Genomic DNA, 20,913 nt, shown 5'->3' with positions numbered 1-20,913 from the left:
TCATGTGAAGTAGAAATCCCCAATTTTCAGGAAGACGTATATTTTCCCCAAGACATGTTAGCTGCTGTTTTCTTCGGTCATTAACTAGCGCTTTTGTGAATCTCTCAATGTGTAGTGAGAGCCGATTGATGTTTACTTCAGAACATCTTATTTTCTAGAAATCCATAAGTGAATGCTGCTGCTGCTCTTGCTGTTGCTGCTGCTCTTGTTGCTGTTGTTGTTTTCAAAGCACACCCCGGCCACCCTTAACGGAATCAAAAGCGTTATAAAATATGTGTAATTATTTCCTGAGCACGTCCTTCCTCCTCCTCTCTCTGTCTCTCTGTCTGTCTCTGTCTCTCTCTTTCTCTGTCTTCTCTCTCTCTCTCTCTGTCTCTCTCTCTCTGCCTGTCTGTCTATTTCTCTCTCTCTCTGCCTGTCTCTCGCACTGTGTCTGTCTTCTGTCTTACTCCCTTTCTTTGCCTGTCTCTCTCTCTCTCTCTGCCTGTCTGTCTGTCTGTCTCTCTCTCTCTCCCTGTCTGTCTGTTTCTCTTTGTCTGTCTCTTTCTTTCTCTCTCTCTCTCTGTCTCTGAGTGTCTCTCTCTATGCCTGTCTCTCTCACAGTGCCTGTCTTCTTTCTTTCTCTGCCTGCCTGTCTCGCTCTCTCTTTCTCTCTCTCTGTCTCTCTCTCTCTCTTTGTTTCTCTCTGTCTCTCTGTCTGTCTCATCTTTATCTGTCTGTCTCTTTGTCTGTCTGTCTGTATCTCTCTTTCTTTCTTTGTCTCGCTGTCTGTCTCTCTCTCTGTCTCTCTCACTGTGTCTGTCTTCTGTCTTATTCTCTTTCTCTGCCTGTCTGTCAGTCTCTCTCTCTCCCTGTCTGTCTCTCTCTCTCCGTCTGTCTGTTTTTTCTCTCTCTCTTTGCCTGTCTGTCTCTCTGTCTCTGTCTCTCTCTCTGTGTGTGTCTGTCTTCTGTCTTACTGTCTTCCTCTGCCTGTCTGTCTGTCTCTCTCTCTCCTTGTCTGTGTCTCTCTGTCTCTGTCTGTCTCTCTCTTTCTGTTTCTCTCTCTCCCTCTGTCTGTCTCTTTCCCTCCGTCTCTCTCTCTCTTTCTTTCTCTCTGTCTCTCCAACTCTCTGTGTCTGTGTGTGTGTGTGTGTGTGTGTGCTTTCTGCCTTACTTTCTTTCTCTGCCTGTCTGTTTGCCTGTCGGTCTGTCTCTCTCTCTCTGTCTGTCTCTCTCTCTTTCTGTCTTTCTCTCTTAGTGTATCTTTGTGTCTCTCTGTCTGTCTCTCTGTCTCTGTCTCTCTCCTCTCTCTCACTCGCTTGCTCTCTGGCTCTCTCTATCTCCCGCCCTCTCTTTCTTGGCAAAATAAGTTCAAGTACATCTAATCTAATCCATTACCACTGCCTGAATTCTTAACTTTAAAAATCCCAGATTTGATCTCCCTACAGAATGCTGTACAGAACTGGAGAGTTGATTTCTGGACTAGGATACCTCGTAGATACTACATATTAATAAATATCCCACCCTAAAATCTGGGGTTGCTTCTAGCTCGACTGTCTCGAAAAATCATACCTCTGTTCACCTAGGATGATGGGAAGGTTTTCTCAGTGTGCATCCGCTCGTGTCCTTCATGACCTGTGACCAAGCCCTTTCCGTTCTCTCACAAATATGTATCTGCAAACACTTCTCTCCATTTCCGCAACTACCCACGGCCCTTTGTGGAACCACTGGCTCTTTGAAAAAAAAAATCCCAGAAGTGGCTTTGGCTTTTTGGTTAGGAGGTCTAAACCTGCTGAGAACTTTCATGCCCAGGATTCTGTGTGAACAAAAGTGCTTCTGCTGGGAGCTGGGATCCTCGGGACCATGCTAGCTAGTGCTGGATGAGTCTCTGGAAGGACGCACAGGACTCTGCAAAGCTGACCTGTCCCACCGAGGTCAAATGGATACCTCTGCGTTGGCCCGAGGTCTCCAACGTACATCACCGTCACCAACCATCAACGTCAGCATCCTTGTGAGCCTGGCCAAGGCCCCGACTCTGGGGAGACTCTTGGGAGCCCGGCCTTTGTTGGCTACACTCCAAAGGGATTGTGACTCCACCCACAAGGTCCCCACTGAACTTCAATGTGGAGCGTAGGTCAGAGAGGGGACCAGGAGGGGAGACGTCCTGACAGGAGATGAGTTCCCTAGGCTCTGTCCAACCCACTCATGTCCCACGTACCGGGCACCCATGGGACACCACCGCTTTATCCCCTCCTCTGTCCACAGCCACCCCAACCCCACCCCGCAACCCACGCACACACGCTGGAGGTTACAAAACATCACGGTGTGAATAGAGCCTGACGGAGCGAGAGCTCATTTCACGAGGCGGGGGTGGTGGGATGGTGTGGGGTGGGGTGGGGGTTGGGGGTCTGTAGAGAGCCCGATTCTCCCTCGAGGGTGGCTACAGGATACAAATGAATATTGCTTCTTGGGCGGAGGGGCTACTTTAGGCTGTCACGTTTGTGGGACTGTCTCTCAAACCCTTCCGTGAGGCCACAAAATAGATTCCACCCCACCCCTCAACGTTTCCCCTGGGCTGGATATATCCTGTCAAGAGACCTGAGCCTGACACGTTGAGTTAAACACCTTTATTGGCTTTCTGTGTTTGTTTGCTTCGAGATGGAGTCTTGCTCTGTCTGCCCGTGGCTGGAGTGCAGTGGCGTGATCTCAGCTCACTGCAAACTCTGACTCCTGGGATAGAGTGATTCTCCTGCCTCAGCACCACCACACCCGGCTCATTTTTTTATTTTTGGTAGACACGGGATTTGACCCTGTTTCATTGGTTTTCACTGGAGATTCTAGATTCGAGTCACACCTCATTGTGTGCAACATAATGACTTCTTTTTTTTTTAAAGCACAATATATCTGCTTTATTTGAGTGGCTTTGTATATCGTTATGATTGTGTTATAGATGAAGAAAAGTTATTAAACACGGTGCTAATGATAGTGAAAGTGAAAACAAAAGAAAGGCTATCTATTTAGTAGTTAGAATAAAGTTGCTCAGTATTTCGAGTTACCTAAATACGTCAGCATTTAAACTCCTCCTACTAAAAGCTTGCCAATCTGAATAATCCTCCTTTAAACACAATTTTTGATATGGTTAAGGTTTTTAAGAAAGTGACTCTTGTAGAATAGCTGAACAGACAATACACATTTAGAAAAGAACAGCACAAGGATCAACCAGACTTGGGAAAAAATCAAAAACAACACAAGCCTTATGAAGAACTGAGTTCTTAAAATATTTTGGAGAGCATAGCTATAGGAAGAGAAGGCAATATTGGCAAGTTGATTGTTACATTTGTCAGCAAAAGCTAGCACTATTTTTTTGGCAATCTTTCAGGCACTGCAACTACTACTGCAAAATGAGATATAATCCATTAAACAACATATTCACAAATCAAAAAATATTTTAGTAATATTATGCTTCAGATTTAGAAGCAAATCAAGTGTTAAAACTCAACTGCTATAATAATTAACCCCAAAGATAACCATATCTGACAATAAAGCTTCCACAGAGTTATGACATCAGAATTATACTTTCTCTTGATATTTACTTATTTATTTTATTTTATTTTATTTTATTTTATTTATTTTATTTTATTTTATTTTTTATTTTTTTCTTGAGATGGCGTCTCACTCTGTCACCCACGCTGGAGTGCAATGGCATAATCTTGGCTCAGTGCAACCTCCACTTCCCAGGTTCAAGCAATTCTCCTGCCTCAGCCTCCTGAGTAGCTGGGACTACAGGCGCCCACCACCATGCCCAGCTAATTTTTATACTTATAATATAGACGAGTTTTCACCATGTTGGCCAGGATGGTCTCGATCTCTTGATGTGATCTGCCTGCCTTGGCCTCCCAAAGTGCTGGGATGACAGGCATGAGCCACCATGCCTGGCCTTCTCTTGATATTTAAACTTTTATACCAGTCCAGAAAAATACAATAAATGTCAACAGTAAGTATGGTGTTGAGGTAGAAGTAGGACCAAACTTTTTCATAAGTTATTCAGTTGATAACAATATGACCTGGGTAGTAATTTCCTATGTGTCTACTTATACACAAATACAAAAAAGTAAAACAGAGATACTTCTAAATAAAAGGGTACACTAAGTTCTTAATAGTAACTCAATAAACTGGAACACTGTCAAAAAGCAGCAACTAGTGAATTTTTCAGTGTTTTTTTCTATTATCCAATAAGTGAATTATGCTATTCCTTTCCAATTTCCCAAGCACTTTTTGTCCCAATCACCATTTCTGTGTTTGAAGAAAAAGTAACAAATGAAGTAACAAAACTAAATAAGGAAACAAACAAAACACAACTACAGTATCTGCAAAAGTTTGGTAGAAGACTGAAAGTGTTGAGTATAAGCATCTGGTGTTCTATTATAATTAGTTAACTGAAGAGTTTGTTAAAGACATACATTTCATAAGAAAACATGTTAGTTTGAAGTTATTGACCAGTATGTACCATCCCTAAGTATTAGTAACGAAATTCATGACAATAAAGAGCTATCTAACAAGAAAAATTAGTGACTACCAGCACCATCAACAACACTTTGTCTTTACACTTCATTACCACTTGCCATGCATTATAATGTCTAGGATTGACTCTGATAGCATTTTGAAAACAAGCTAATGCTTTGCCTAATTCTTCAGTTAAGACAAACTCTCTCCCTAATAGAGTATAGGCATAAGCATAATTTGGATCCACTTGGATAGCTCTCTGGGAGAATTTAATTGCAATATCGTGTTCCCGCTGCAGACTGAAACAGTTCCCTGCAGCACACCAGGCCTCTGGCGAATTTTTATCCATGTCTGCTAAGTCTTTTGACAGAAATGAAAGAGAGACATCTTATTGAAGATGCTAAAGTGTTGTAGAGTAGATTTCCATGCCTTCGACTCTATAATTCTCAATCCTTCTAACTTCTGAGAATATTGTTTCAGCTTGCATGTACTCTGAAATTTCAAAATAGGCCCTTCCAATTTGGCACAGTACCCAACCAGTATTGTAGTGGTGAGAAGGCAGATGGCTCAAAATATTTATAGCTTCTTTGCAGTAGTATGAACACAAAGCTAAATAACCTATCCCCCTTTCACGAAGAAGGCTCGTCAAGCCTTCTGCTGCTTTTTGTAGATTAAAAGTCTGAATCTGATGTGTGATTGTGGATATTTTCTCTTCTGAATTGATGGAAGAGTCCAATTTTGTAATTTCCAGGTTGTCATTTATATTAGGTTGAGTTATTCCTCCTTTATTAGTTTTAATTTTTGTTTTTCTGTTTGAGGTTTTAGGTGGAAACTTCATTTTTAATTTCTTCCTATTCTCTTTGGTTGTGGAAATGTCACTGGTAGAGTCGTGAAGTTTTTTGATGCAGTGCATTTGAGGGAGATGTCATAGTGGGGCTCATTACCTGATGTGTTGTACTTATTTATGGACCAGAACTTTCTGTTTGTGAAATAATTGGAGTTACCTCTCGGCTATTTCCACTCTGCGAGAAGACAGACTTTGCTCCAGTTTGGCCAATTCCGGCAACAGACTTTTTTGAAAGGGCTCCAGTGGATGGCACATCAATTACAGAGTGTGTATTAGTGTCGTTTTGTAAATAAGATCCATCTCCAGGACGTGGGGTTTCTAATGGCAAAATCCCAAAACTTGGGGTTAATGGACTAAGAACTGCTGGTCCTGTTAATAAACTTCGACCAGTTTTTGGTTTATTTTGAACCTGTTTAGATAATATGGAAGATCCTGTTCCCAGTGGGACAGTATCAGGTGAAATTACAGCTGAATCAATAGAAGACACTGGGGAATCTGTATTCAAGGAATATTTTGAATTGGAAGATTCTAAATTCAATCTGTTTAATTCAGTTGTGTCCTAGGGTGTTTCCATAAGAACGGTCTCAGGCTGTCTGTGACATAAACTGTGATTAGGTACTTCTGTTTTGCAAGAGTTGGGCAGACAGTTGCTAAAGTTCTGTAAAGATGTGAATTTAAATGTTTGGTCAGGATCTGGCTTTTCACCTATTTCACATAATGATTCAAAGGGATACCAGAGGAAAGGATTTAAACTAAGTCTCTTTTTGTAACTTTCTGATCCTTTGCCAAGCCGATCTGTCTTGCAATATACATGTCCCAACAATGGAAGGAGAAAGCAAGCTGAGTCACCAAACTCAGTGACAATATCATCATGGATTTTCTGCTTATTAAACACTCCACCAGATAAGATTTGTTCCCAGTCTGCAAGCTTACTGATATCAACACAACATTTTGCAGGCAGGTATTTGCATTGCGGTGTAGGACAACTGTGTCTTTTCAAGAGTCTATATGCTTTATAGGCCTTTTCTGGGCGGCAAGAACAGGTCGCCAGTAAAAACAAGGCTTCTTCTGAGTGTCCTTCTGCATAAAGGTGTTCTGTGAGAAAAAACCCATCTCGATAAGCATAGTGGTTTAGTGCTTGCCATATAGCATCATGGACGGGTTCCTGCAGCACTGTCATCCTCGAGGCAAAGGCACAATTTCTGCAGTGCCCCAGGAAACCCCCACCCCACCCACCCCCCTCCCCCCTGTAGCGGCTCCGGCCCGGCCAGCCTTGGCTCATTTAAATTCACCAGTTACCGGGGGATGGGGGAGGCCGAGCCAGAATGACTTCTTTACCCTGTCGACTCTGGAAAGCCCGGCCCCTTGTGATCCACTGCAAAGCGAAAGTCACCTCATGTTTGGAAAACGGATCCACTCCCAAGTTCACTGGAGGGATGTGGCATGTACGACGAAGGACTCTCTTCCTTCTGATTTGGTCTGCACGGTGGGGCCTAAGGCTGGAGCTCTCTCTGTGCAGACCGCTGACTCCCTCTATCTTGGGTTCCATCGGCCCCACACTGGGACACAGGACTTGGCAGATTCTGGCCCTTCCTGGCCCTTAAGTCACTGTCAGAAACCCCATCTCGTGTTCAGATGCCCCAAATAACTGTGGCTCGTGCCTCTCTGGAAACATTGGAAATCTCTCCTCTACGCATGGTCACCTAAAACCCCAGGAGCTCGAGACACACGTCTGCCATCCACCTCACTGCTTTTGGGAGAGAATGCTGAGAGTGTCTTGCCGAATCTCTCTTGACTTGAGTTCTTCATGGGTGTGTGGTTAAGACGTAGTGAGACCAGGTGTGTTAACTCAGGCCGGGTGCTGGTGGCTCATGCCTGTAACCCCAACACTTTGGGAGGTCGAGGCTGTAGGATCCCTTGAAGAATCGCCTAACCCTGGGGAGGTTGAGGCTTCAGTGTGTGAGCCATAATGGTGTCACTGCGTTCCAGTCTGGGTGAAAGACAGGGTGAGGCCCTGTCACAGGCAGGCAGGCAGGCAGGCAGGCAGACAGACAACAGCTGTATTATGATCTTCTCAGGGTAGGAAGCAAAAATAACAGAATACAGCACTTAATTCTTTTTTTTTTTTTTTTGGGATGGTGTTTCACTCTTGGTGCCTATGCTGGAGTGCAATGACACCATCTCGGCTCACCGCAACCTCCACCTCCCGTGTTCAGGTGATTTTCCTGCCTCAGCCTCCTGAGTAGCTGGGATTACAGGAATGTGCCACCACATCCGGCTGATTTTGTATTGTTAGTAGAGACAGCATTTCTCCATGTGGGTCAGGCAGGTCTCGAACTGGCCACGTCATGTGATCTGCCCACCTAGGCCTCCCAAAGTGCTGGGATGACAGGTGTCAGCCATTGTGACCAGCCAGCTACGTTTTCTTTTAAATTTTCAATTTTAATCTATTTATTATTGTCATTATTATTATTATTATTATTATTATTATTATTTTGAGACGAAATTTCACTCTGTTGCCCAGACTGGAGTGCAGTGGCATGATGTCGGCTCACTGCAACCTCTGCCTCCCAGGTCCACCCCATTCGCCTGTATCAGCCTCCCAAGTAGGTGCGACTACAGGCTCCCGCCACCATGCCTGGCTAATTTTTTGTATTTTGAGTAGAGATGGGTTTTCACTGTGGTAGCCAGGATGGTCTCGATCTCCTGATGCCCGTGATCCGCCCACCTCGGCCTCCCAAAGTGCTGGGATTACAGGCGTGAGTCACCATGCCCGGCCTATTTATCTATTTATTAACTTTGAGTCCAGGTTCTGAAACCAGTTAGTTTTTGTATTTTTTTAGAGACGAGGTTTCACCATGTTGCCAAAGCTTGGATCGAGGGATCCACCTTCCCTCGCCTCCCAAAGTGCGGAGATGACAGGCATGAGCCTACCGCACCCGGCTCCCCCCTTCCACCCCCAGCTTATCACTCAGGTGCCCGAGGCCCAGCAGTGGTGTGTGTTTCCCACCCCCAGCGCCCCCTCCTCCGGTCGCCGCCATGGTGTCCGCGAGTGGGTCCTGAGGGAGCTCGTTGGTGTGGGGGTCAAGGCGGTTGAGTGAGACACGCCCCTGCCACGCAGGGAAGGGCGCCGCCTGGTCTGGTGAGTGCAGGTCCCATACTCCCCTCTGGCGGGTGTGCGCGGGGCATGTTAACGATCGTGGTGGGCTGGGGCAGGTGAAGAGTGTGCCGGCCAGCCGCCGAGGGGCTAGCATTCTGCCTCCGACAGGTTGTCTGTGGGTTTACTTGGAGGTGCTTTGCCTGGGAGATAGGAGGTGGGTGGACGCGGAGTCCTTAGGGGATTGCGCTCACGTGCAGCTGTGAGGTCCTCTGCCCAGACCGCGAAGGCTCAAGGTTGCCGCATGCAGATTTTTCCTGGTACCGCAAGCCCCCTCCCTTCCCCAGGCAACCCTGAGCACCTCTGCGGGCCCGACGAGGGGTGACTGGCGGGTGGGGAATGTGACACACCCTCGGTGAGAAAGCGTTCTCTAATGATCCGAGAGGTGTGCCTTTGGGGTACCGGATCCCCCGGCCTGCCGCCTCTCTCTGCGTTATGGTAGCACTGCCGTAGCAACTTGCTTGCAGAGGACACTCCTCCACTTCCCCGTCGATGGGGCGAGGGGGGAAGAGAGAGGGTTGCCCGGCCTCCACGGTGGGGACCGAGAGTGGCTTGTTGCCTACTGTGTGGCCCACGCCTCCTCCTTCCGAGTCTGTGCGTGAGCGGTGGCTGTGCCCGGCGTTCCGTCCGGTGCGTGACCCGCTCCACTGCAAGCTGGCTCTTCGCCTGCTCCCCTGTGGAGTAGCGACCGTGCCAACGACCACATTTGCATGGCACGGGGTTGGGCCACCTGGCCATGGGAAGCATCCCAAGTAGGGGGCGCATTGTTCTCCTGGAGCTTGACCAGGTTGGAGGATCGACGGGAAATGAGCAATGTGGCCTTGGCATTGGGTTTGTGGCTGAGGTCGCTTTGGGGTCCTAATGGCAGGACCTGGGGCTGATGAGGTGGGTCTTGGTGAGTGCCGAGGGCCATCCGTCATCCTAGGTGTGGAGCTGTGGGACCTCCCTCGTGCCTGTGGTTGTGGGATCCCATGGCCGTGTTTTCCTGGTGGCCCGGCCGTGCCTGAGGTTTCTCCCCGAGCCGCCCCTCTGTGGGCTCCCCGGTGCCCTTGCCCTCGCAGTCCCTAGCCTTGCCTGTCTGTGCCCCCCTCCATGCCCACTGATCCTCTCTCCCTGAGCGGCTCAGCAGCTTAGGCCCTGGTGGCCCCGTCTGGGACTAAACCCAGCTCCGCCTTGTGGGGCACTGCCACCGGCCACTGTTTGGCCTGTTGTCCATGTCTCTGGGCGCACGCCTTTGGGACCAGGTCGGCGGCGCCCCACATGGGCCTTGTGGGCACCTGGAGGGTTTAGGGTCGGCCTGCAGCACATGTGGGGGAGAGGGTTCTGGGGGCTGGACGCGATGGCGGCAGCGGTGGCAGAGCCGCGGGCCCACCGAAGGCCAGTCGGATGCTCTAGGTGCTGCGCTGAGCCACCTTCATGCTCGGAGGGCACTAGCAGTGAGATCTCAGGCACCGCGGTCTGCCTCTCATTCGCTGCCCAAACTTCAGGGCCACCGCGCGCCCGCCACACGTGAATGGCCGCCAGTCCCTCGCAGCTGCCGTGTACGGGTCAGGCAGTCTGCCTCCTCGCACGTGGGCGTGAAGGGTTGGGAGTGGTGAGCCGGTGGGGGGGTGTTGTGTCTTGTGGGTGGATGGGATGTCCGGTTCGCCACCCCACCGCCCCCCTCCCACCACCCCACACTGTTCCCTCCCTCTCACACGCCCCGTCACCCTCCCTGCCATGCCCATCCTCACGACTGGGACTCTGGGCTCACCCTCGTGAGGCCCGGAGGCTGCTTTCTATCTACATGGTTGATCCTACGAGAACCATATGCTTGTCTCAAAGATTAAGCCATACATGTCTAAGTACGCAGGGCCAGTACAGTGAAACTGTTAATGGCTCATTAAATATGTTATGGTTCTTTTGGTTGCTTGCTCCTCTCCTACTTGGAAAACTATAGTAATTCTAGAGCTAATACATGCCGAAGGGTGCTGACTCAATTCACGGGGAAGTTGTGTGCATTTGTCAGATCAAAACCAACTCTGTCAGCCCCTCTCCGGCCCCGGCCGTGGGGGCCGGGTGCCGATGGCTTTGGTGACTCTAGATAACCTCAGGCCAATCACACGCCCCCAGTGGCAGTGACGACCCCTTTGAATGTCTGCCCTATCAACTTTCAATGGTAGTTGCTGTGCCTACCATGGTGACCATGGGTAACAGGGAATCAGGGTTCGATTCTGGAGAGGGAGCCTGAGAAATGGCTACCACATTCAAGGAAGGCAGCAGGCATGCAAATTACCACTCCCCACCCGGGTAGGTAGTGACGAAAAATAACAATACAGGACTCTTTTGAGGCCTTGTAATTGGAATGAGTCCACTTTAAATCTTTTAACGAGGATCCATTGGAGGGCAAGTCTGGTGCCAGCAGCCGCGGTAATTCCAGCTCCAATAGCGTATATTAAAGTTGCTGCAGTTAAAAAGCTCGTAGTTGGATCTCGGGAGCGGGCGGGTGGGCGAGTCACAGCCCGTCCGCACCCCTTGCGTCTCAGCGCCCCCTCGATGCTCTTAGCTGAGTGTCCCATGGTCCGAAGCATTTACTTTCAAAAAGTTAGAGTTTTCAAAGCAGGCCTGAGCCGCCTGGATACCACAGCTAGGAATGACAAAATAGGACTGCGGTTCTATTTTGTTGGTTTTCGGAACTGAGGCCATGATTAAGAGGGACGGCCGGGGGCATTTGTATTGCGCCGCTAGAGGTGAAATTCTTGGACCGGTGCAGTTCGGACCGGAGCAAAAGCATTTGCCAAGAATGTTTTCATTAACCAAGAATGAAAGTCAGAGGTTCCAAGACGATCAGATAGCGTCGTAGTTCCAACCATAAATGATGCCGACTGGTGATGCAGCAGCGTTATTTCCATGACCCACTGGGCAGCTTCCAAGGAACCAGTCTTTGGGTTTTTGGGTTTCCGGGGGAGTATGCTTGCAAAGCTGAAACTTAAAGGAATTGGTGGAAAGGCACCACCAGGAGTGGAGCCTGCAGCTTAATTTTACTCAACACGGGAAATATCACCCGGCCTGGACAAGGACAGGTTTGACTGACAGCTCTTTCTCAATTCCATGGGTGGTGGTGCATGGCCTTAGTTGGTGAAGTGATTTGTCTGGTTAATTCTGATAATGAACAAGACTGTGGAATGCTAACTAGTTATGCAACCCCCGAGACGTTGGCATCCCCCAACTTCTCAGAGGGACAAGTGGTGTTCAGCCACCCGAGATTGAGCAATAACAGGTCTGTGATGCCCTCAGATGTCCGGGGCTGCATGCACGCTACACTGACTGGCTAAGCATGTGCTTACCCTATGTGGCAGATGCGGGTAACCTGTTGAACCCCATGGGTGATGGTGATTGGGAATTGTAATTATTCCCCATGAACGAGGAATTCCCAGTAAGTGCGGGTCATAGACTTGCATGAAGTCCCTGCCCTTTGTACACACTGCCGGTAGCTACTACTGATTGGATGGTTTAGTGAGGCACTTGGATCGGCCCCGCTGGGTAAGCCCACTGCCCTGGCGGAGCACTGAGAAGACAGTTTAACTTGACTATCTAGAGGAAGTAAAAGTTGCAACAAAGTTTCCGTAGGTGAACTTGCGGAGAGATCTTTCATGGAGAAGAGTGAAACCGGGGAGGCACCACCGCGTCTTTCCTCCTTGGCCAACCGTGTTCCCCATGTGGCGCGTGTGTGGGCGGGGTCGTGCCCTTTGTTGGTTGCACAGCCCCGCCTGCGCCGAGAGCTGGAGAACTCGGGAGGGAGGTGGGGAAGAGAGAGACATGCGTGTGGGGACAAAACCATGTGTGCGTGTTGTGGGGTGGTCTGGATGGCTCACCGGCCTGATGAGAACCATGGAGCAGTCCCCTGCCATGGCCCCCACGTGTGTGTCTGCAGGTGCGAGAGTGGTTCTCGGTGTCACAGCAGGGTGGGGGTCTCGGTGCCCTTCCCGCCGGGGCCGTCATCCCGCCCTGTCCCGCTGGCTCGGCTCCATCCCACCTGCTCCCGTCGGGGCCAGCTGGGTTCCCATTGCTGCCGCTGCTGCCATCATTGCCTCTGCCACACCACACCACAGGGCCCATCCCAGCCCGCTGGCTCTCCCCAGCCTTCCTGCTAGGGCATCTCGAGGGTAGGAGGCTGGACACCTGTCCCCCCTCATCCGCCCCCACCATCCAGGTACCTAGCGCGTTCTGGTGCGGAGGTTTAAGGACCCCTTAGGGGGGTCACCCATCCACCTGTGTGTCGGGTGCGGTGGGTCCGCGGGGGAGTCCTTTCGGGAGGGGCTGGCCCCTCCCTTGCCTCAGCAGCCGAATCCGTTCCCACGGCCGGCAGGGGCCTCGCCACACTTGTGTGTCACCGCTGACGCTGGTGGGGGCTTTACCCGGCGGCCATCATGCCATTGTGCATGTGTCACGTGTGTGGCGTGTGCCCCATGCTGTGGGAGCGGGAACTCCCAGTGCCCGTGGGGTGGTGTCAGCATTCGCCCCCCTCTGTGGTTGGCACCCCCTCCCTGTGTTGTAAAACCTTCCGACCCCTCTCTGGATTCTTGTCCCATTGCTGTCTGACTGGCCGGCCTGAAGTAGTCCTTCTGGGGGACGTGCTGTGCCAACAAAATGATGAGACTCTGTCTGTGGAAAAACACTGAAAAATGAAGGCCAGGTTTGGTTGCTCACGCCTGCCATCCCAGCAGTTTGGGAGGCCGCAGAGGGCGGATCACCTGAGGTCGGGAGTTCAAGACCAGCCTGACCAACATGGAGAAGCCCCATCTCCACTAAAAATACAAAATCAGCCAGACGTGGTGGTGCGTGCCTGTAGTCCCAGCTACTGGGGAGGCTGAAGCAGGAGAATCGCTTGAACCCAGGAGGCATAGGTTGTGGTGGGCCAAGATCGCATCTTGCACTCCAGTCTGGGCAACCAGAGAGAAACTCTGTCTCGGGAAAATGAATAAATAAATAAATAAAAATGATCTGGGCACTGTGGCGCATGCCTGTGGTCCCAGGTACTCTACTCTAGAGGCTGAGGTGGAAGGATCGCTTGAGTCCAGGAGCGTCCATGCTGCAGTGAGTGAGTTATGATGGCATAACTGCCAGGGTGACAGAGTGAGACGCTGTGTCTAAATCAGTCAATCAATCAGATCACTGGAAGGCGCTGTCTGTGTCTTACTTTCAATGGGTGTCTCTTTAGGCCAAGCAGGCATGGTGCCTCACACCAGTAATCCTGGCACTTTTGGAGGCTGAGGCAGGAGGAAAGAAAGAAGGGAGGAAGGGAGGAATTAAGAAAGGCAGGAAGACAGTCAGGCAGGACAGGAAGAAAGAAAGGAAGGAAGGAAGGAAGAAAGGAAGGGAGGGAGGGAGAAGAAGAGAGAAGAAAAGAGAAGAAAATAAAAGAAAAGAAAATGGAAAGGGGCATATCTCCTTGACTGGTGACTGCCCAGGATACAGCTGACTGAAGCCTCGACCTGTGGGGCCTCAAGTGTTCTCCTTGTCTCAGCCTCCCGAGTAGCTGCGACTACAGGCAGGTATCACCAAACAAAACTAATCTTATAAAAATATTATAATTATTATTGAGAAACAGTCTCGCTCTGTCTCAATAATTGCCATGGCATGATCTAAGCTCACTGCAACCTCGACCTCCCTAGTTCAAGCAACTCGTCTGCCTCAGTCTCCTGAGTAGTTAATTGTTCCATTTTTCATAGATATGGTGTTTCACCATGTTGGCCAGCCTGGTCTTGAATTCCTGGCCTCAAGTGATCCACCCACCTTGGCTTCCCAAAGTGCTGGAATGACAGGTGTGAGTCACTGTGCCCGGCCCAGATGATCTTTTTTATAAATTGTAGAGAAGAAGTTTTGTCAGCCGCCAGGTGGAGAGTGGGGTGGGTTTTACTCAGACTGTGTACTGTGAAAAGGGTAAATTGTGGCTTGTGAACTAGGTGTGGAAATTGTGTGTGTGTGTGTGTGAGAGAGAGAGAGACCAATCCCACCATGAGGACCCGGAAATGGTGTTTGATTTGGGTCCCTGTCTAGTCACCTGTCTGTGTGTAGATGACTGAAGATTCCACAAATGAAGGTCAGCAGTATCTATTGAGCTGTTTCTCCCTCTCATGCATCTCATGTGAGTGGTGGAGAAAGGGAAGAAAAGAGGTTCTGATTGGAAGTTGTCTTCACACCTGAGGAAGCTGAAGGCAGGCTGACGGGAAGGAGGGCATCCTAAGTGACATTTCCATACCTGGACACCCTTTACAATGCTGGGGCTGCCAGTCCACCCTGTATGTCAACACACCCCCAAGAACAGCACAGTCCAGGGTGGTCCAGTCTCGTCCCATCTGGCCCACCCGGGGCATCTGGTGGAAGTCTTCACTGGAGTATTCAACACCATGGAATACTATGCAGCCATAAAAAATGATGAGATCATGTCCTTTGTACGGACATGGATGAAACTGGAAACCATCATTCTCAGCAAACTATCACAAGAACAAAAACCAAACACCACATGTTCTCACTCATAGGTGGGAATTGAACAATGAGAACACATGGACACAGGAAGGGGAACATCACACACTGGGGACTGTTGCAAGGTGGGGGGAGGGGGGAGGGATAGCATTAGGAGATATACCTAATGCTAAATGACGAGTTAATGGGTGCAGCAGAACAACATGGCACATGTATACGTATGTAACAAACCTGTACGTTGGGAACATGTACCCTAAAACTTAAAGTATAATAATAATAAAATAAAAAAAAAAAAAGAAAGATTCATCGCGGTTCCCTTGGGGTCGCCAGGCAAAGGCCAGCCGGGGGAGGGTGGTGGGATGTGAAGTGGGGCAGGACATCGGCCTCAGAGATCCCTGGAAAGTGGCAGGCAGCCGGTGGGGGACGCTGAGACAGAGACGTCTGGCAGGATATAGATCTGGAAGGTGCGTCAGTCCTCTCCCATACCTCTCCCACGGAAAATCCAACAGCGGCGTGGGAGCCTTGGCTGGGGGAGAAGCAGGGACAAGGTGGAGAGGGAAGGAGGCCCCCGGGAGGATTTAGCACCAAAAACCCTCCCAGGCAATCTCCCTCCCTCCTATCAGGTCCAAGGTACACCCTGGGAGGCGGCAAGAGAAACGTTCACCACATGCTTTTCTTCTTTCTCTTTATTTTTTTCGTCTTTTCCATTTTACAAGAGATGCTCATTTCAACAACCAGGCGGTGGATGTGATGGGAGAAGTTTCAAGGCCAGGAGTTTGAGACCAGCCCGAGCAACTGAGCAACACAAGTAGGAGAGCCAAGCTGAAAAAAATGAAAAAAAAGGAGGAGGAAGAAAGAAAAGAAAAGAAAAGAAAAAAGAAAAACAACCACCAAGAAAGCTAAAATTCTCTAATGGTGCAGGCACAAAAAAAGAGTGATTTCACGTCTTTTCCCACAACATGGATAGAGCTGGAAGCAAGTATGTACCCAGTGAACTGCCTTCTGCTTAAAAGTGGGAGGTAAACAGTGGGTACACACATGGTCATCAAGATGGAAATAACAGACACTCCAAAAGGGAGGAGGAGGGTAAGAGGGGGACAAACGATGAATAAATCGCCCGTCGGAGACAACGTTAGCCACGTGGGTATCAGATACACTGGAGGTCCACTTCTACATCCGGAGGCAGTAGTATGCTGATCTAACAAACAAACACGTACACGCCCTGAGTTTGTAAAATACCAAAACAATGACGACAGCACCACCAGCAGCAACAACAACAACAGAACAGAAGCTGGAACACAAAACCACCACCACCACCACCACAATCACCAGTTGCGGGTTGGGGGAGGGTGGCCGCGCTCGAGGCCGTCAGGCTCAGTCCCCTCGGGTTTAAAAAAGAAAACAGCAGACTCATTCCTGTCTGTAGGCAGGAAAAATCCAATCAAAGTTCTCTGTTGCTAGAAAGGGAAGTAGAATAAGGAGAAGGGCTTATTGATCTTCTTGTGATCAATCGAGACCATACATGTAGGAAAAAATTAAATACAGACAGCAACACTTTCTACCCTGTTCAAAAGCATCGGAGATCAGACGCACCACACTCCATGGGGCTTGTGCCACTAGAAAGAAAAGACAGGCCAGGCTCGATGGCTCACGACTGTCATCCCAGTACTTTAGGAGGCCGAGGCGGGCGGATCACTAGGTCAGGAGATTGAGACCATCCTGGCTAACACGGTGAAACCCCATCTCTACTAAAAATACAGAAAACTAACTGGGCCTGGTGTGGGTGCCTGTAGTCCCAGCTACTTGAGAGGCTGAGGCAGGAGGATGTCATGAACCCGGGAAGCGCAGCTTGCAGTGAGCCGAGATAGAGCCACTGCACTCTGGCCTGGGCTAAAGAGTGAGAGTCTGTCTCAAAAAAAAAAAAAAAAGCCAGGCATAGTGCTGCATGCCTGTAGTCCCAGCTACTCAGGAGGCTGTGGTAGAACAATCACTTCACCCAGCAGTTTGAGGCTGCATTGAGGTATGATCATGCCACTGCACTCTGGCCTGGGTGACAGAGCGAAACCCCTTCTCAAAACAAAGAACAACCAAAAACCTACAAGCATACTCAGAGATAGTGTAGGTTTGGTTCCAGACAACCACAATAAGGCAAATGTTACAAACAAATTGGTTGCATAAACATTTTGTTTCCCAGTGCTTATAAAAGTTATGCTTAAACTGTGTTGTAGTCTAGTGAGTATTTAATAATTAGTTATAAATTAATTAATTAGTAATCGCATTATGTCTAAAAAACTATGTACATACCTTAACTTAAAATACCTAATTGCTGAAAAATACTAATGAATATCTGAACCTTACCAAGTCATAATCTTTTTTCTGGTGAGTGAAGGGGTGGCCTGCCCCTCCACACCTGTGGGTATTTCTAGTCAAGGGGGACGAGAGACTGAGAAAATAAGTAAGACACAGAGACAAAGTATAGAGAAGCAATAGTAGGCCTAGGGGACCGGCACTCAGCATATGAAGGACCTGCACAGGCACCGGCCTCTGAGTTCCATCAGTTTTTATTGCTTATTATTTTCATTATTTCAGCAAAAAGGAATGTAGTAGCAGAGCAGGGTGATAATAAGGAGAAGGTCAGCAAAAAACATGTGAGCAAAAGAATCTATGTCAATTAAGTTCAAGGGAAGGTACCATGACTGGACGTGCACGTAAGCCAGATTTATGTTCGTCTCCACCCAAACATCTCAGTGGAGTAAAGAATAACAAAGCAGCATTACTGCAAACACGTCTGGCCTCCCACCATAGGGCAGTTTTTCTCTTATCACAGAATTGAACAAATGTACAATCGAGTTTTATACTGAGACATCCAGTTCCCAGAGACAGGCAGGAGACAGTGGCCTTCCTCTATCTCAACTGCAAGAGGCTTTCCTCTTTTACTAATCCACCTCAGCACAGACCCTTAACGGGCGTCGGGCTGGGGGACAGTCAGGTCTTTCTCATCCCACAAGGCCATATTTCAGACTTTCACATGGGGAGAAACCTTGGACAATATCCCGCTTTCAAGGGCAGAGGTCCCTGCGGTTTTCTGCAGTGCATTTTGCCCCTCGTTTATTGAGAGTAGAGAATGGCAATGACTTTTACCAAGTATTCCGCTTGTAAACATTTTGTTAACAAGACACGTCCTGCACAGCCCTAGATCCCTTAAACCTTGATTTCATACAATGCTTGTTTTTGTGAGCTCCAGGTTGGGTCAGAGTGGCTGGGGCAAAGTGGCTGGGGCAAAGCTACAAATTAACAACATCTCAGCAAAGCAATTGTTTAAAGTACAAGTCTTTTTCAAAATGGAGTCTCTTATGACTTTCCTTTCTATATAGACACAGTCACAGTCTGATCTCTCTTTCTTTTCTCTACAGTGAGGGTCTTGCCTCTATATTGATGGCTGCTGACTGATCAGTGTGGGGGCTGCTGAAGTTTGGGTGCCTGTGTCAATTTCTTAAAACAATGAAGTTATTTCCTTTCACAAAAGATTTCCCTGTAGCATGTGATGCTGTTTGACAGCATTTTATCCACAGTAGAACTTCCTTCAAAATTGGAGTAAACCCTCTCAAACCCTGCTGCTGCTTTAACCACTAGGTTTATGGAATATTCTAAATCCTTTGTTGTTATTTCAACAATGTTCATAGCATCTCCACCTGGGGTAGATTGCATCTCAAGAAAATATTTTCTTTGCTCATCCATAAGAAGCAACTCCCCACTTGTTCAAGTTTCATCATGAGTTACAGCAATTTAGTCTCATCTTAAGGCCCTAATTCTAACTCTGGTTGTCTTGCGATTCTACCATATCTGTAGGGACTTCCTCCACTGACATCCTGAGCCCTCAAAGTCATCCATGAGGGCTGGAATCAACTTCTTCCAAACTCCTGTTAATGTTGATATTTCAACCTCCTCCCATCAATCACAAATGTCGCTAATGGCATTTGCTATTAAGGAAATTTGTGATTCATGGGAGGAGGTTGAAATATCATGAAGGGATTAAAGGTGAAACCTTTCCAAAATGTTTTCAATTCAGTTTATCCAGATTCATCAAACAAATTACTATGTATGACCACTATACCTTTACAAAATGCATTTATTATTTAATAAAAACACTTGAAAGTCAAAACCACTCTTAGATCCACAGGCTGAAGGATAGATATTGTATTAGCAGCCATAAGCATAACATTAATTTCCAAGTACATCTCCATCTAAGCTTCTGGGTAGCTAGGAGAATTCTTAACAAGCAGCAGTCTTTTTTCCTTTTTTCTTTTCTTTCCTTTTTTATTTCCTTTATTTAGTTTCCCTCTTGTTGCCCAGGATGGAGGGCAGTGGCATGGTCTTGGCTCACTGCAACCCCCGTCTCCAGGGTTCAAGCCATTCTTCTGCATCAGCCTCCCAAGTAGCTGAAATTACAAGTACCACCACCATGCCCGGCTAATTTTTTTGTATTTTTATTAGACATAGGGTTTCATAATTTTCACCAGGCTGGTCTCCAACTTCTAACCTCAGGTTATCCACCCACCTTGGCCTCCCAAGGTGCAGGGATTACAGGTGTGAGCCACTGCACCAGGCCAAGCAGCAATCCCTTTAAAGGACTCGTTTTCTTTCTTTTTTTTTTCTGAGCAGTAGGTCTCAATAGTGGGATTAAAATATTCAGTAAACCATGATGTTAACAGATGTGTTGTCACTCAGACTGTGATGTTCCATTTCTAGAGTACTGAAAGAATAGATTTTGCATAGTTCTTAAGGGCCCTGAGATTTTCAGAGTGGTCAATGAGCATTGGCTGTAACTTAAAGTCATCAACTGCAGTGGTCCTCAAAGACAGTCAGCCCATCCTTTGAAGTTTTGAAGCCAAGTGTTGACGTCTCTCTAGCAATGAAAATTTTACATCTTCAGTAAGCTTAATCATTTCCAGCTCTGGACTTAAAGTGAGAGACGTGCAATTCTTCCTCCCATTTGAGCTCTTTGAGGCCACTGTGGTTACTAATTAACACCCCCAGCGGGTGTCATCCTCCTCCCTCCTCAATCGAGTTCACCCACACCGTGGCATGGGGAACGGGGCTTCCTGCACCACACACGCCCTGCATGCCTGGGGCTCTGCCACAGGGGGCTTTCGTGAGCCAGGGAGCAAGGGCCTTCCCCCCACTCCAGCACAGCCAGGCTGCACAGGCAGAAGGAATCTCTCAACCTGCCACTGCACACGGGAATTTTGTGTTTGCTGCCCTGGCTCCTCTGGAAGTAGGACTGTCCAACCCTCAGACTCTTCGGTGGCCTCTGCACCCCAACAAATGCCAGGAGGAAGAGGATCCGCAGCATGGCGGCCTGATGAGCATGTGCTCAGTGTGACAGCTTGGGCTCCCTCAAGCAGAGTCACAGGGGCAAGGTGTGTTTGAACCACCCACGTCCCACCGGACTCCACGGTGGGTCTGGAGCCCCAGGTAACCAGGGCGGTGTGGGAAACTGAAGACGGGGCACCTCCACCTCCAAAGCTCGCAACCCCAGAGGCCTCTTCATCAAGCACAGATGCAAGCCATCCAGGCACCTCTCAACTGCTTCAGGAGCCAGGGCGCTTGTCTACACTCACCTCCAGCCTGTTAGATGAGCTCCTGTCAACCCCAGCGTTTCAGCAAAAGGCACAACGTTTCCTAGATCTGGTGCCACTGGGGAAGCTGAAGGAAGTGGAAGAGGCTGCTCTGCTGGAAACACTCCTCAGACAGGAAGAACACCAGGCTCTGCTGGAGGAGCTTTAGGACGCAGGGTTGGGGCGGGGTGGGGGCAGGGCAGTGACCTCTCTTTCCTGGTGAACCTCTGACTCGGTATGGAGAGGCCTGTCTTTGCTTCCAGCTGACCTGCCTAGGATCCCTGAGTTCCAGGTCCCGTGAGAGACTCCACTCATAGGAGGGCTGTCATTCTTTCCTGAGCATC

At 48.7% G+C, this 20,913-nt stretch overlaps 2 pseudogenes; both read right to left on the bottom strand.

The window, feature by feature from the left end:
- Positions 1–1,607: 1,607 nt before the first annotated feature.
- LOC129031210 (cell division cycle protein 27 homolog) lies at positions 1,608–6,509 on the bottom strand (annotated as a pseudogene).
- A 451-nt stretch (positions 6,510–6,960) lies between these two features.
- On the bottom strand, positions 6,961–10,213 carry LOC129031209 (uncharacterized; annotated as a pseudogene).
- Between the last annotated feature and the right edge of the window lie 10,700 nt (positions 10,214–20,913).

This window comes from Pongo pygmaeus, chromosome 11 (assembly GCF_028885625.2).
Source record: "Pongo pygmaeus isolate AG05252 chromosome 11, NHGRI_mPonPyg2-v2.0_pri, whole genome shotgun sequence".
NCBI lineage: Eukaryota > Metazoa > Chordata > Mammalia > Primates > Hominidae > Pongo > Pongo pygmaeus.
The sequence above is the reverse complement of the archived record's forward strand: the minus strand, read 5'-3'. Positions and strand labels throughout refer to the sequence as shown.